The sequence below is a fragment of the Pongo abelii genome, chromosome 19 (assembly GCF_028885655.2).
Source record: "Pongo abelii isolate AG06213 chromosome 19, NHGRI_mPonAbe1-v2.0_pri, whole genome shotgun sequence".
NCBI lineage: Eukaryota > Metazoa > Chordata > Mammalia > Primates > Hominidae > Pongo > Pongo abelii.
This window is the reverse complement of record NC_072004.2, coordinates 95,087,987-95,104,683: the sequence shown is the minus strand read 5'-3', so window position 1 is coordinate 95,104,683 and position 16,697 is coordinate 95,087,987. Positions and strand designations below refer to the sequence as shown.

Below are 16,697 nucleotides of genomic sequence, written 5' to 3'. Positions count from 1 at the left end.
GAGGGTCCAGCATGGGAGGTTTCGTGGTGTCTGGGGTGTGGCTCTGATGTATGTCGGGGTCACCACCTGCCCTGGCCTATGCACAGCCCTCCCTTCTTCCCACTCTCACTCCCCGCCTGCCTATCTCCTTGACCTTTCTGTTCCTTGAACTTGCCAGGTGCTTTCCCGCCCCAGTCTTTTGCACCTGCTGTTCTTCGGGCTCTGAGTGCTCTTTCCTAGCTGGATCCAAGTCACCCCCTTAAAGCAACCTTCCCTTCCCTATCTATCCAAAACAGGCCCCTTGACCCAGATACCCTCTGGTACATCATCCTGTTTATTTCATTTATTATTCTAGAGACAATGCCTGTGTTCATCAAATTCTATTTCTTTTTCCAGGAAGATTTAAAGGAGGACTCTATTTTCCAGTCTCCCTTGCAGTGAGGTCAGGGTTAGGGGGTTGTAGACGGAAGCAATGCCTTCCACTTCCAGATGTTGTCATGAGCCCCCGCGTGGTCCACGCTCCCTGTTCCTGTGCGATGACTACGGCAGCCACTCACGTCAGTAGGAAGGGCTCAGGGACGTGAGGAGCCTGGGTCTTGGTGTGACCACTAGGAGGAGCATTGCCAAGAAGAGCTGCCTGGACCACACTCGACCGTGACATAAACAAGAAACAAACCTTTCTGCAAACCCATGAGATGTGAGTGTGTTTTCTACTGCAGCAGAACCTACACTATCCCAGTGCAGGAAGCGCTCATTGCAAATGGAGGTTATCTTGTTGAGCAAGTGACTTGCCTGTAGGCTTCCTGTCTGTGTCTTTGTCTAGAATATAAGCTCTTGTTTCTGTGTTTTCAGGGTCGATGAATGAGCACATGCCTGGCACACAGTAGGGGCTCAGCAAAATTCTCCTGAGGTGATGACGGTGCAGCACTCGGTGCTGTGCCAAGGGGATGATGGAGGCAGAGATACTGGCCTCAGGGGAGGAGGCAGTGGGATGGAGAGGGACCATTTGCATCTTAGCTCTGCACAAGCGACAGCTTCACTGTTCTGAGCTGCAGTTTCTCCATTAGTAATCAGTGCCTATTCCAGGCAGGCAGGATACTGGCCACGGTGACGGGTAGAATTATCCATGGGTGCAGGTGTGATGGAGTGCACATGCAGAGAGAGAGAGAAAGAGAGAGGGAGAGAGGGAGGGGTGGAGGAGGAGGAGACAGGGAGGGAGAGAGGGACAGAGATGGGGGAGAGAGGGAGAGAGGGAGGGGTGGAGGAGGAGGAGACGGGGGGGAGAGAGGGAGAGAGGGAGGGGTGGAGGAGGAAGAGACAGGGAGGGAGAGAGGGAGGGGTGGAGGGGGAGGAGACAGGGAGGGAGAGAGGGAAGGGTGGAGGAGGAGGAGACAGGGAGGGAGAGATAAATGGAGGAGGGGACCATTTCACTTGGTTAAATTAGGAAATGGGGAACAGAGTGACTCCATGCTTCCTTCTAAGTCATCCTCTGTTTTCTTTCTTTTATGGGCACTGCAAGTCCTTCCCTTTTATAGTAGCAAATTCTCCTGGACTTAAACCACGAGTAAAGTAAGTCCTGTGCTGCCTGTGTTGGGGCCACTGAAACTCAAGGGCCTCATTTGTCATTCTTACAGAAGAACAGACTGTTCTCAGACTGTGTCTCTCTCTCCACTAAAGCGAGCCTAGGGTCGTGTCGTCTTAAGGGACTCTGTCCTGAAGATGCCTTCTGTGTCTCCAGGAGGGCCCAGGGCCATAGTGGGCCTTCTCCTTGGTGTTATTCTGATGCGTTTGCCTGAGAGAGCTTAAGCCTTCTTTAAAAATGGAGGGAAGCATCCGTGTTCATTGCTTGGCAGATGCCTGGGACCTGCATTGTAACCTCTGCATTCTTTCCTGTAGTTTAAGGCTGATTTTTGTGGTGACCCACTGCATTTCACAGCAGAAGCCTGTTGGGTGCTCCAGGTGTCCAGCTCTGTTCTTCTTTTTTGAGACAGAGTCTTGCTCTGTTACCCAGGCTGGAGTGCAACGGCACGATCTTGGCTCACTGCAACCTCTGCCTCCCAGGTTTAAGCGATTCTCCTGCCTCAGCCTCCTGAGTAGCTGGGACTACAGTTGCCTGCCACCATGCTTGGCTAATTGTTGTATTTTTAGTAGAGACAGGGTTTCGCCATGTTGGCCAGGCTGGTCTTGAACTCCTGACCTCAGGTGATCCTCCTGCCTTGGCCTCCCAAAGTGCTGGGATTACAGGCGTGAGCCACTGTGCCCAGCCCCAGCTCCGTTCTTTATGCTCACTTCTAGAATCCAGCCTCAGAGTTGATGTGTGTGGATGGGATGTTGATAACATGCTAGGAGTGTGTGGGGGTGGGGTGGTGGACTTGGATGCTTAAAGACCTGCTGCAATCTCCCCCTTAGCTGGTAGGACAGGCCACTGAGGATCAGCTTGGAGAAGGCTTCCATTTGCCTTGTGGCTGCTTCCTCCCCATCCTCTCCCTTCTCACCTTCCTCCCCTTCCTCCTCATTCTTCTCCTCTTCCAGGGTGCAGTGGGGGAGCCATTGAAGGGCTTAGGGCGGAAGGTGACATGGTCAGATCTGTCTTCTGAAAAGACCCTCCTACCTGCTGTGTGGAGACCCTGTTGGAACAGGGCAGAGGGAGTGGATGCAACAGGAATAGGGGTCAGCAAACTACCACCCACAGCCAAATCCGGCCTACTGCCTATTTTTGTCTATAAATTTCTTTTCTTTTCCTTCCTTCCTTCCTTTCCTTCCTTTCCTTCCTTTGCTTCCCTCCCTCCCTCCTTCCTTCCTTTCTTTTGTTTTTTCTTTCTTTCTCTCTCCTTCCTTCCTTCCTTTATTCCTTCCTTCCTTCCTTCCTCTCTCTCTCTTTCTTTCTTTCTCTCTCTCTCTCTTTCTTTCTTTCTTCTCTTCCTTTCTTTCCTTTCTTGGCTAACTCTGTCACCCAGGCTGAAGTGCAGTGGTGTGATCTTGGCTCACTGCAACCTCCGCCTCCCAGGTTCAACCGATTCTCCTGTCTCAGCCTCCCGAATAGCTGCGATTACAGGCACACGCCACCATGTCCGGCTAATTTTTGTATTTTTAGTAGAGATGGGGTTTCACCATGTTGGCCAGGCTAGTCTTGAATGCCTGACCTCAAGTTATGCGCCCACCTCTGCCTCCCAAAGTGCTGGGATTACAGGTGTGAGCCGCCGTGCCCGGCCTTGTCCATAAAGTTTCATTGGCACACAGCCTCACCCATTAATGTGTGCATTGTCAATGGCTGCTTTGGAGACAAGGGTAGAGTGGAGGAGTTGCAGGAGAGACGATGTGACCAGAAATGCAGAACAGATTCACCTCCTGACCTTTGACAGCAAGTTTGCCGGCCCCTGGGTTGAAAAGCTGCCTTGCTTTGGGCTGTTCAAAGAGCAGAGCTGTGACAAGGACGTGGGTTCAGGTGGTTTGCTTGAGAGTGATCCCAGAAGCAAGAGTGCGGGGGAGGCAGTGAGGCAGGGAGGGGGAGCCCAGCCTAAAGCTTCCCTCGGTGTCCCTGCAGAAGGCTCTGGGGCCATTCTGGGAGGCCTGCAAGAAGGTAGAAAATGGCATCCAGAGGTTTAGGGGCTGAGGTAAGCAGGACTAGGGGCTGGATGGGTCAGGCAGGTCGGGCAGTGGGAAGGTGGAGAATATCTCCCATGAGTGACTGGTGTGGGGCTGGGGTGAGGAGGCATTGGCTAAGTCAGGAGTATTGGTGGACACCCCATACTGAGGGATGACTTTAAGGTCAGATTTGGACATCCCTTGACCACACTGACTGTTCCAGAACCTCCCTTATAGAGAGATCATGGGCCACACCTGCTTTCTACCTCATAAGAGTCTCAGTGAGTCTGGGGCCGTACTTCGTCCTCACACATGGGTGTTTTGGAAGCAAAAGGCACAGCCAGTCCCTGTCAGGGTCAGTAAAGGCCACCAATGGCCTCCTGTCGGCTCAGGTCAAGTTTTGCTGCCAAATGAGTTTTACTGCCAAAATTAGAAGGTAAAACTTTAGGCTTTCAGAGCTTTTGGAATTTTTGAATTTAGGATAAGGGGTTTGGACACATAGTCACAGCTTACATTGGTTGAGGACTTTCTATGTGGCAGTCACTGCAATTTTTATGCATTACTTCATTGAGTCCTATAGGTGGCTCTGGGGGGTGGGAACGTGGTTATTCCCCTGGGCACACAGCCCCAAGGTCACCTGGTCGGGGAGTCCAGGAACTGAGACATGAACCTAGGGCCTGGCCACCGTCAGTGACTTCCCTGTCTCCCGCTTTTTCCCCCGCGGACTTAGGTCAGACCTGTGCCCTCTTCATGCTGGTCCGGGTGCAGGGCTTGTCCTGTGGCCCCAGGGACCAGTGCAGGACACGGAATAGCCTTCAGCAGAGTGGACTGACCTGAGCTTCCACCCGATGTTTAACTCACGGCCCGGTGTGTTCATCCATGTGGGTGCTTTCCCTTCCAACAGCCTCGTCGGGAAGCTAAGCCTCAGACTCATGCTAATGGCATGGTCCAATCGCTTTGGAACTCTGCTCTGGAATCCCATTCAGACTGTACAGTTTATTCTGTTTTTCCTGTCCTTCCACGGAGTCAGATCTTAGTCCTTAGAGGGTAGGCTTGCTTTGTGGAAGCAGCCAGGAGGCATTTGCATAATGTTGCTTCAGAGACAGGGAGAGGCCCATAAAGCGATGAGACCTGTTTTCTCCTTGTGGCTTTTACATTGGCTCTGAAGGCCACCTCTCAAAGTGGAATTCCCAGATGTTCCAAATGAGATAGCATTTAAAAAAAGGGGCCCTCCCCTGCAAGGTGCTAGAACGATTCTGAAGGACAAAATTCTGCTACCTGGGTAAGTCCAGTTCTTTTTGCTTGGAAATCAGGTCATTTTGTTAAAGTTAGAGCTCCTTAATAGGGACTCCTTCCCTTACACCGAGGGGCTTGTACCTGGGGGCAGTTGGTGCCCGTGTCTATTTGAATTCTCCAGCTGGGCCATAGACTTTTTGATCTGTAGTTTTCAATGTCTTCAGAAAAGGATCAGGAATATGGGCTGAGTCTTTTAGACATGCTCCAGCGAAGGTAACCTTTTCTAATGCTTCTTTCATTTGCTTAGGTGTGTCTGGAACTCATTTTCCAGTGTCTTCCCTTTCCCTGCTCCCTGCCCCCAGTGCCAGACCACCTGCCCTAGAAGAGTCTTTCCACTGTGAAAAAATTCTTTGGAGGGTGGTCTAGAGGGGCTCAGGGGCTGGAGGTCAGAAAGCTGGTCAGAGACTGACTGTGTTGGTTGTTACCTGCCTGTTTTGAGGTAAGCACAGCCTCTCTGGTGCTCGATTTACCAGTCTGTGCAATGAATGAGTGGCTTGGACCACAAAACTGCAAGGCCTTTGCAAGCTGTATACATCCACAATTCTCTCTTTCTTTTATGCCCTTTTTTATCCTTTTAGCAAAACTGCTTGCTTTAGATAACCTACTTTGTGGAGATGAAATAAAAGAGCAGTATTTCTTTCAAAATCATACTGTTCAGGTGGTTTTCTTCATTTATACAAACCACACAACTTGTATGAGTTGGTGAGACTTTCCAGTACAGGTGCCCTAACATTTTATTTTTATGATTTTTTAAAAAGCTGAATTAACTTTTTTTTTTTTTTTCGTGGTAGAGACAGGGTCCTACTATGTTGCCTAGGCTGGCCTCAAACTCCTGGTCTCAAGCAAGACCCCCACCTGAGCCTCCCAAAGTGCTGGGAATCCAGCTTACTTAAAAAAAAAAAAAACACGATATGCAAATAGTTTTAAAATTGAAATTGGGCTCCAAATTTATAATAAACACTAGCATTCTCTTTCCCCCTTCCTACTTCTGCCTATTCTTCTATTGCTAGCTCTTTCTTCCAGAATTAACCTCTGCATTTCTGAACATTGCTTATACGCTCGAATCTATCGATTCATTATTTTTACATCTCATCTTTAAGCTTTCTTTTATGGTAGATCGGGTTTTTATCTCACTTACACCTAAACAATGAGATCTCAATCTTCGTTAAGTCTACATTAAGGTTTTTTCTACTATAACATTCATAACCGTAACATTTTTCTTTTTTGTTGTACAACTTTCTGTTTATCCTGGAGTTAATAATGGCTTAGGGTTTTGTACACCTTCCAACATGCCTTTTCATACAACCTTCCATGTAGTCAACAAATCTTAGCCCTCTTTTCTGCCTGGGGAAGTTGTCCTGGGGCCCTCAGACCTGTGCCCTGGCACTCACAGGTTGCTGTTCAGGCAGCTGCAGGGCTCTTGTCCAGGACTTTTCTTTGCTCACTCCTGTGCTGAAGTGCATGTTCCTGGATCTAGCAGCTTTATCTTTTTGTTTACTGCTTGGCCTTAGTGGAGCACATTCTCTCATAACATCCTAAGCCTCTTTATTCTGTTCTCATGTTCAGTTAACAGTCTGCTTGAGTACAGAATCCTGGGTTTGAAATTATTTTTACCTAGAATTTCGAAGGCATTTTTTTCCCACTAAATTCTGATTTCCATGCTGCTGTAGAAAATTGTGATGACATTCAGATTTTGATCCTATTATATGACCCCATTTTCTTCTCTCTGGAAGCTTTTATCCTTGGTGTTCTGAAATGTCATAAAGGTGTGCCTATAGTTTTCATTGTTTGGACACTTGGAATGGTCTTAAATCTGGAGACTTAATGCCTTTCAGTTCTGGGGACATTTATGGTATTATTTCTTTGATAATTTTATTCCCTTAATTTTCTCTGTTCTCCCTGGAACTTCTGTTTGTCAAATGCTGGACCTCCTGGCTTCATTACCTAACTCTTCAGTTAAAACAAACAAAAAACGACTGTACATTTCTTTGCCTTTTTGTCCTGCTTCCTGGGAAATGTTCTCAACCTTTCTTTTTCCCTTTCCTTTTTCCTTTCCTTTCCTTTCCTTTTTCTTTCCTTCCTCTCTTTCTTTCTTTTCTCCCTCCCCTCCCCTCCTCTCCCCTCCCCTCTCCTCTCCTTTCCTTTCCTTTCTTCTGCACCTATCCCCCTCTCTCTTTCTCTCGTTCTCTCTCTCTCTCTCTTTCTTTCCAGACAGGATCTTGCTCTGTCACCCTGGCTGGAGTGCGCTGGTACAATCATAACTCACTGCAGCCTTGACCTCCTGGGCTCAAGCATCAATTTTTATTTTCTAGCACTTCTATTGACCCCAGCTTATGTTATTATATTTAACTTCCAAACATTCTTGTTCTCTATTTCTTCTTGTTTCATGGATGTAGTATTTTTTCTCATCTCTGTGACAATATTAATGGATTCTTTGAAGTTTTCTTCTCTTTGTAAAGTATACACTTGTACTAGTTATCTATTACTATGTCACAAATTACCCCCAGACACAATGGTTTAAAACAGCAAATGGCTTTTATCTCACAGTTTCCATGGGTGGGGGATCTGGTTGGGCTTAGCTGGGTGGTTCTGGCTTGCGGTGTGTCATGAATTTGCAGTCAATATGTTGGCCAGGGCTGGGGTCATCTAAGGCGTGACTGGGGATGAAGGATCTGCTCCCAAGCTCAGCCACTTGGTTGCTGGCAGGAGCTGCAGTTCTTCGGCACGTGAGCCTCTCCATATGGCTGCTTGACATGGCAGGTGGCTTCCCTCAAAGCCAGTGATGGGGGGTGGTGGAGGGGGGGAGAGAGAGAGAAAGAGAGAGAGAGAGAGAGAGGAAGAAGACAGAGAGAAAGAAAGACAGAGAAGGAGAGGGAGAAGGATGGACAGGGAGAGGGAGGGGGAGACAGAGAGAAAGGCAGAGAGAGAAGGAGAGAGGGAGGGAAAGAGAGACAGGGAGGGAGGGGGGAGGGGGAGGGAAGGAGGGAGGGAGAGAGGCGGGGAGGGAGAGAGAGAGAGAGAGAGGGAAGAGGGCAAGAGAGAAAGGGAGAAAGGGAGAGGACAAACCAAGATGGAAGCTGCAGCATCCTCTGTAGCTTAATCTCGGAAGTGCCATTTCACCAGTCACATTGCATGCCACACTCCATCAGTCATAGAAACCAACCTGGAACAGTGGGAGGGGACGGCCCGGGGGTGTTGCCACCAGAAGGCAGCCATTTTGGAGTCTGGCACCACAGAACGTGATCCGCATCTTCCCCTGTCTGTTGTTTTGGTTGCTGTTGTCCACTGGAGACTTTTCTCAACTCTCTGGCGCTGTCTGTCTTTCCCCTTATGTTTAAGACCTGCAGCATCGAGCTGATGGCCAGGAGCTCACAGACCCTCTCTATCTAGGTTCCTCCAGAAGCCGACCCTGAGCCAAGGCTTGGGGGAAAGCAGTTTATTGGGGAGGTGGAGGAAGCCCTGGTATGGGAAGTGAGCATGTGGGCCCTGGAAGGGAAGGCCGCCAAGAAGGGGTGCATCACCAAACTGGCGACTTGGTGACTCAATCCTGCAGTGCATGTGTTTGGAACTCGACCCTGCAGGGACCTCTGAGGAACAGTGTAGAACACACACCTAGAATCCCCTGCCTGGATGGTGCTGGTGGAGCTGGGGTGTTTATGCCCCACCTCAGTCGAGTCCCGGGTGCAGGGCTCTTGGAGAGGCCGAGGGTAAAGGCCAGGATCCTGTCACCCCCAACAGAGGCAGAGCCATCTTCTGAGGTTTTAGGAGAAGCTTCAGGCATGGAGATGCTGGTTCCACCCTGGAGCCTGCAGGGCGCTTGGAGCTGCCGGGGACTGGTGGGCACTGACGTCGATGGCAGTCTTCCCTCGGGGGCCATGGGTGGACAGCTGCCTTTCTACTGTGACTCCCAAGTGTCAGTGTATTTATAGGTCTGTTCTCTGGGGAGCTTTAGTCTCTCCAGAAATGCATCCTCTGATCTGCCTGGGGTGGGTCCTGGGTTCTGGAGTGGGCAGTGGAGGGGCCGGAGACTTCCGTTTAATACTCCTTCAGTACTGTGCTTGTCCCCCGCTCTGTGAGGCTGGTATCCCTGAGCCCCAGGTCTCTGTGGTTCACGTCCTAGTGGAAATGCGCCTCAGGGGGTGGGAGAGCGGCATGGCTGCAATGAGGCTGGCAGGGTGCAGAATCCTTATGAGAACCCCCAGTGCCTTGGCCTCCCCTGGGCCTTTAAAGTACCCAGGGCCTCTGCTTTCCCTGAGTTTTGGAGGTTCCTTAGGGCAAATCAACTTGCTTGCCATCAGCAGCCCCGTCCCTGGCCCACCCCACAGGTCCCTAGCTCTGCCCTTCTCCCTCGGCCCGGGCATCCAGCATTACTCTCTAATTCATTCTGTTTCTGCTTCTTATCTGTTTTGGGTGATTAGAAAGAGAAAGGAGTGGAAAAATGGAATGCCCCCAATTTAGATGGGGACAATTCATCATCAGTTGTTGGGAACTTTCAGCAAAGCTTTCCCTAGAAACATTGTTTTTGTGATGAGAGGTCCTTGCACAGGCACTGATATGGTTTGGATCTGTGTCTCTGCTCAAATCTCATGTTGAAATATAATCCCCAATGTTGGAGGTGGGGCCTGGTGGGACGTGATTGGATCAGGGGGCCGGTTTCTCATGAATGGGTTAGCACCCACCCTTTGGTACTGTCTTCCTGATAGTGAGTGAGTTACTGTGAGATCTGGTTGTTTAAAGTGGGTAGCGCCTCCCTCCCTGCTTGTTCCTGCTCCACCACGGAAGATACTTTGCTTCCCCTTTGCCTGCCTTCATGACTGTAAGTTTCCTGAGGCCTCTCCAGAAGCCAAGCAGATGCCAGCGTCATGCTTCCTGTACAGCCTGCAGAACCTTGAGCCGGTTAAACCTCTTAAAAAATTACCCAGTCTCAAGTATTTCTTTTTTTCTTTTTTGAGGTGGAGTGTTGCTCTGTCAGCTGAAGTGCAGTGGCGTGATCTCGGCTCACTGCAACCTCCGCCTCCCAGGTTCAAGTGATTCTCCTGCCTCAGCCTCCCCAGTAGCTGGGATTACAGGCCTCCACCATCACACCCAGCTAGTTTTTGTGTTTTTAGTACAGATGGGGTTTCCCCATGTTGGCCAGGCTGGTCTTGAACTCCTGACCTCAGGCGATCCACCTGCCTTGGCCTCCCAAAGTTCTGGAATTATAGGCGTGAACCACTGCACGTGGCCAAGTATTTCTTTATAGCAGTGCAAGAACAGACTAATGTAGGCACATTGAAAGCTGTTGGGTGAGTCAGGATAAACCAGGTTCTTCTGTGCTAACTAACAAGCCCAGGCATCTCACTGGCTTGTCCCAGTAGAGATTTATTTCCCAGCTGGGTATGGTGACTCACACCTGTAATCCCAGCACTTTGGGAGGCCAAGGTGGGAGGATCACTTGAGGCTAAGAGTTTGAGACCAGCCTGGGTAACTATCAAGACGCCATCTCTACCAAAAATTAAAAATAATTAGCCAGGCATGGTGGTGTGTGCCTGTAGTCCCAGCTACTTGGGTGGCTGAGGCAGGAGGATCACTTGAACCCAGAAAGTGGAGGCTGCAGTGAGCTGCAATTGTAGCACTGCACTCCAGCCTGGGTTACAGAGTGCGGCTCTGTTCCAAAAAAAAAAAAGACTTATTTCTCATTCATGCTAAGCTGGTTGAGCTGTCTTCCTTATCCTGTGGCCATGGCATCTGGAATGTAACACCACAAGTGGCTGTGGTGGTACACAGGTGTGGGTGGGAGAGGCTGGAGCAGGAGGGTTTTAAGGTCCAGGTGTGAAATGGCTTGTATCATTTTTGCCCGCAACCCATCGGCCACAGGGATCCAGCCTCCTGCAAGGGAGGCTGGGAAACCTTGATGGCGTGGGGACATTTGGAGAGCACCCCCACCCCCTGCCGGAGTTATGTAACTGCTTCCATACCTGGCCATGGCTCTGGGGGGTGTCCTTGGACCCTAGTACCAGGAAGTACTGCCATGCCCCCATCTGCCCCAACGAGGCAGAGGTGGCCAGGTCCTGTGGAGGGATGATAGAGTCACAGCCACAGCTAACATTGTGGAGTGCCTGCTGTTTGCAGGGCTTGCTGGACATGCTCCAGGCACAGCCTCCTTATCAGCCTCTGCAGTGGGGCCACGCCTGTCCCCACAATGCTATTGCAGGGTTCTGGAGAGCTTGGTAACTGGAGAGCAGGATGCAAACCCAGGCAGCTGTTTCATACCTCAGCAGCCCAGTTCTTGGGTGACTTGCCTCTGGGGAGGACGTGCCCATGAGTTAGGTTCTGACTGTGCAGCCTAAGCTAAGCTCTAGGTCTCCATTACCCACATCATCCGCACCCCTCCCTGTCCTGCAGGTACTCTTGCCAATCCCATGCTGGACATGAGCAGAGCTCATCTTGAGTCTCCCTGACCACATTCACAGGTCCATCCAGTTCATCTCACACTGCCTGACCATGCCTGATGCTGTCAACTCTGAGACCTGTTACTTCTGAGGGACTAGCAGTGTGCCCACTAATGTACCCCCAGACCAGCTCTGCATCCACCACTGCACCCTGAGATGGGCTCTGTGTCCCCTGCTGGACCCCCAGGAGGCTCTGTGTCTCCTACGGCACCCCCAGGTGGGCTCTGTGTCCACCAGTGCACCCCCAGATGGGCTCTGTCTACACCACTGCACCCCCAGATGGGCTCTGTGTCTACCACTGCACCCCCAGGTGGGCTCTGTGTCCACCACTGCACCCCCAGGTGGGTTCTGTGTCCACCACTGCACCCCCAGGTGGGCTCTGTGTCCACCAGTGCACCCCCAGGTGGGCTCTGTCTCTACCACTCCACCCCCAGGTGGGCTCTGTGTCCACCACAGCACTGGCCCTGGAGGTGGAAGACAGGTGTGAGTTGGGGGTGGGGCAGGGCGACCCAGGCCATTGGAGAGTGGGGTGGAAGGTTGGGGAGGAAGCGGGGTCAGGTGGATCGAAGCCCTGAGCCACAAGGCCCTGGTCATGCGCTGTGCCATGACCTTGTGCAGTTGGAGGCGGCAGGGCCTGTGGGCTGGAGTGCTCTGTGCGGCATGTGCTTCTTTGGTGCTCCCACAGATGTGGGATGGCCCCAGGCTCCCGAGGCTGGGGGAGGTGGCCGAGAGCTGACTCCAGGCCAGAGATTTCCCGGTGCCGGGAAATGGAGACAGTGTGGAAGCAGCTATGTTTAGATGTAATTACTCTGTCTTGTGCAGAGGTATTAAGGCATCCTCCCTGGCAGTTGCACGAATTAGCTGGAGGCATCGCTGACATGAGTGGCTGCTGCTGTGCTGCGGGGCTCATTGCTGCTTTCCTGTGCAGAGACCTTGCACTGTGTTGAGGCAGAGGAGGGTCAAAGGGGCAACTGGAGGCTATGGGAGAGAGGAACCCACCCATTTTCAGGGGAATGTGTTGTTCCTGGGAGCCATTCCCATGGATGTGTCAGGCTTTCTGCAGGCGACACCGGCGGAGTGATGCTGACAGCGGCTGCTTAGTTCATGGTTGTTTATGGAAGGTGCCCTGTTGCTGGGCATGGCTGGGCATGGCTCTAGGCATCAGGGCTACAGCTCAGCCATGAGCAGATGAAGTCCTCTCACTCATTCTAGTGCAAGGAGATCTCACACACACACACACACACACACACACAGGGCAGTGAAAATGTCACAGAGGAAATAAAATCAAGAAGGAGAGGTGGGGTTGCCCTGTCCCCTGTCCCCTGGCTCCACTGCTGGGCTGGGGATGCTGTAGTTGTACACTGGGCCATCCTCTCTGCTAAGGCCATGCAGTGCAAAGGCCTGAGTGAGGCCAGCAAGTGAGCCATGTGGGTATCTGGGGAAGAGCAGGCCAGGCAGATGGATCAGCACTTGCAAAGGTCATGGGGCAGAGGGTGGCTGGCAGGACAGAGGGACAGCCAGGGTGCTGGTGGCAGAGCAGAGCCAGACAGGAGAGATGTCGGGGTTGGGGGTAGCAAATGGGCAGGTCAGGTTTGGTCTTTGTGATATGGGTGACATGGTTTGGCTGTGCCCCCACCCAAATCTCACCTTGAATTGTAATAATCCCCACATGTCAAGGGCAGGGCCAGGTGGAGATAATTGAATCATGGGGGCAGTTTCCCCCATGCTGCTCCTGTTCTTGTGGTAGTGAATAAGCCTCACAAGATCCGATGGTTTTATAAGTGGGAGTTCCCCTGCACACACTCTGTGGCCTGCTGCCACATAAGACATGTGTTTGCTTCTCCTTTGCCTTCTGCCATGATTGTGAGACCTCCCCAGTTATGTGGAACTGTAAGTTCATTAAACCTCTTTTCTTTATCAATTACCCAGTCTTTATTAGCAGTGTGAGAACAGACTAATACAATGGGACTCATTTTTCTTTTTCAGTTTTTGGTTAAACTTCTCATGTCACGTTTTCTGACAACACCTCCCATTGTACCGTCTGTTTCTGAACAATAGCTGGGACACTGCAAACTTGTTCTCCAAGAATACCCTGGTCTCAGTGTGTGTGACAAGGGACGGAAGGTGAGTTTCCTAAGAAAAAAATCAATTGTGCATTTTGGGCACATGCATGACAGATCACGGTGTCTTTCTGGGAAAGGGAGTGGCTGGGGGTTGGGGGTGAGATACAAGATCCTGAAGCCCACTAGCTGTGAAAGGGTGGAGGGGAGAGGCCAGGAGACCAAGAGAAGACGTGGATCTTAGTGCAAGGGAGAGAGTGGGGAGAGAGGTGGATGTAAAGAGAGGAAATAGTTTTTGCAGAAGGTGCAGGAGCATCCATCTAAATCAAGGATGTCGAATTATTGCAGATTCCTTTTGAGTCCTGACAAACTTCACAGGTTGGTTCTGGGCCCCTCCATGGGGGTGTCTCAAGGTTCCCTCTACTTTACCCCAACTGCCTGCCAGGTGAAGACTCCTCTTCTGTCAGGGGAGGGCTCATTGCAGGCTACCTCCGCTTCACTCCTTCTGCCCTGGCCAGGCACCCCTGTGCCTTAAATGAAGGAGGCCGCTGCGGTCCAGGCAGTGAGTGTTTAAGGGAAAGACGGTGAACTAGATGATGCCAGGGCTGGGCTGGGCAGTTGGGTGATGCCAGGCCTGGGCTCCCTGGGCTGGGCTGGGCTGGGAAGTTGGCAGACCCAGTGGCAAGTGTAGGGCTGGAAGCAGGGGATGGAGAGAAGGGGCAGCTGGAAAGTATGAGGTCTTAAGAGGGTCCTCAGGCAAGCCTCGCTGAGAAGGTGACATTCAGCATCATCTGGAAGGGTGGGGAAGAGGCACGAGGATATCTGAGGAGGATTATTCCAGGTAAGGGCCACCAGAAGTGCAAGGTCTCCATGGCCAAAGTGTGCTTGGCGTTTGGTGGCGCATAAAGAGGCAGTGTTTCTGGCGTGGGGAGAGTCAGGAGGAGGAGGGTGGGACTGAGGGGTAGGCATACCACACAGGTGCACTTGCTGGACATTGCACGCAAGGCTTTGGGGTTCTGAGCAGAGGAGGGACATGAACTGACCTAAGAATGAGTGAAAGAAGAATAAGCGAAAGGCGGGGTGTGGATGTCGGGAGACCGTTCGGGGGCTTCACGATGGCCCAGGTGAGTGGTAAGGGCAGCTTGAGTCTGAGCAGTGGCGGCAGAATTGGTGAGAAGTGATTAGACTCTGAGTATATTGTGAAGGTGGAGTCAGCACAAGTTTACTGCAAGATTACATACGAAGCCTGAAAGGAAGAGAGGAGGTGAGGATAACTACAGGTGTTTTGTTTTTCTGAACAATTGGAAGAATAAAGTTGCCATTTTCTGAGGCTTCCACCTTTCCATAAACATTTTAGAACCAGCTTGTCAATTTCTACAAAGAAGCCTGTTGGGATTCCGATTGCAGTTGCATTGAATTTTTATATTGAGTGGAAGAAAATGACGTCATAGCAATATGGAATTCTCTGCTTACATAATCATGATATATGTCTTCATTTGTTTAGGTCTTCTTTACTTTCGCCCAGAGATGCTTTTAATTTCTTCCTGAGATATTTAATTTCCAATGTACACTTCGTTCACATGTTATTAAACCTATTTTAAAATTTATTATTTGTGGCATCATTGCAAGTGGATTTTAAAAATGTTATTTATTATTTTTATCTCTAAACATAAAAATACAATTGATTTTTAAGTATTGATTATGTATATTGTGATCTTGATAAATACACTGCTTAGTTCTAGTTATGTTATAGATTCTTTAGGATTTTTTAATATAAATGACCTTGCATTGCTGAGATAAAATTCAACAATGTTACTGCTAATTTTATTTTGCTAGTATTTTGTAGAGAATTTTTGTTTCTATATTCGTGAGGTATGTCAGTCTGTGCTTTTCTTTGTAATGTCTTTATCAGTTTTTGATATCATAGTTGTGTTGGCCTCATAAAGCATACTGGGAAGATTTTACTTTCTTTATTTTCTGCAAAAGTTTCAGTAGAATTATTTCTTCTTTGAATGTTTTGATAGAATTCACCAGTAAAACCACCTGGACCTGAAATTTTTTCATGGGAAAGTTTTTGATGATGTATTCAATCTCTACTCAAATTTTCTATTTCATCTTGTGTCAATTTTGGTAAGTTGTGTTTTCAGAAACATGTCCCTCTCATCTAAATTGTTGAATGTATTGGCATAAAGTTGTTCTTAATATTCCATTATTAACCTTTTAATATATGTAGGATTTCTAGAGATATCCCTTTTTTGTGTTTTCTCTTTTTTTATTGATCTTTTCAAAGAACCATCTTTTAGCTTTGTTAATTTTCTTTTTGTTTGTCTGTTTTCCATTTACTTAATTTCTGCTATTATTTGTATTATTTCCTTTTAATTACTTTTTAAGAAAAAGTTTTGTAAGGTAGAAGCTTAGTTCATTAATTTGAGAACATCTTTTTTAATATAAGCATATTAAAGCTACAAATTTTCTCTAAGCTTTATTTTAGCTATAGTTCACAAATTTTGATATTTGTTTCTTCATTACTGTTCCGTTTGAAATATTTTAAAATGTGCTTTGTGATTTCTACTTTGACCTATAGAATATTTAGAAATGTATTGTTTAATTTCCAAATATTTGGGGGATTTTCCCACATATCTTATTGTCATTAATTTTTAATTTAGTTCCATGTGGTCAGAAAACATATTCAGCAAGTTTCAATCTTTTGAAATGTATGAAGACTTTTCAAAAAATGGCCCAGCACATGATCTATCTTGGTGAATATATCATGTAAACTTGAAAAGAATGAGTGTTTGGCAGTTGTTGAATTTAGTGTTCTATAAATGGCTATTAGGACAAAGTAGTTAATGATGTTATTCAGATTTTCTCTTGACTTGTTCTATCAGTTGTCAAGGGAGGGGTGTTAGAATTTTCAACTATAATTATAGATTTCTCCCTTTAATTCTTTCGGCTTTTTCCTTATGTATTGCGAAGTTCTTCTCTTAGGCCCTTTTTGCTTGTGAATTTTATATTTTCCTAAAAATTAAGTCTTTTAATATTACGTGATGTTACTCTTTATTTCTGTTAATATCCATTGTCTTCAAGTCTAATTTATTTTCATTAATGTAACCCATCTAGTCTTCTTATGCTTATTGTTAGCATGGTATTGTTTTTAAGCCTTTTGTTTTTTAGAGACAGAGTCCGACTTTGTTGCTCAGGCCAGAGTGGAGTGGTGTGATCACAGCTCACTGCAACCTTGAACTCTTGGGCTTGAGCGATCTTCCCAGCTCAGCCTCCTGAGTAGCTAAGACTACAGGAGTGCACCACTATGCCAGGCTAATTTAATTTTTTGTAGAGATGAGGT

At 48.7% G+C, this 16,697-nt stretch overlaps 1 long non-coding RNA gene across 3 annotated transcripts in view; it reads left to right on the top strand.

The window, feature by feature from the left end:
- Window positions 1-15,475, top strand: part of LOC129051134 (uncharacterized) — a 128,264-nt gene extending 112,789 nt beyond the window's left edge. For all 3 annotated transcript variants that reach the window (XR_010138023.1, XR_010138025.1, XR_010138024.1), the window contains 2 exons: window positions 13,278-13,415; window positions 15,376-15,475. This is a non-coding gene — a long non-coding RNA (uncharacterized LOC129051134). The remainder of the gene's footprint in view (window positions 1-13,277; window positions 13,416-15,375) is intronic.
- The last annotated feature ends 1,222 nt before the right edge of the window (window positions 15,476-16,697 follow it).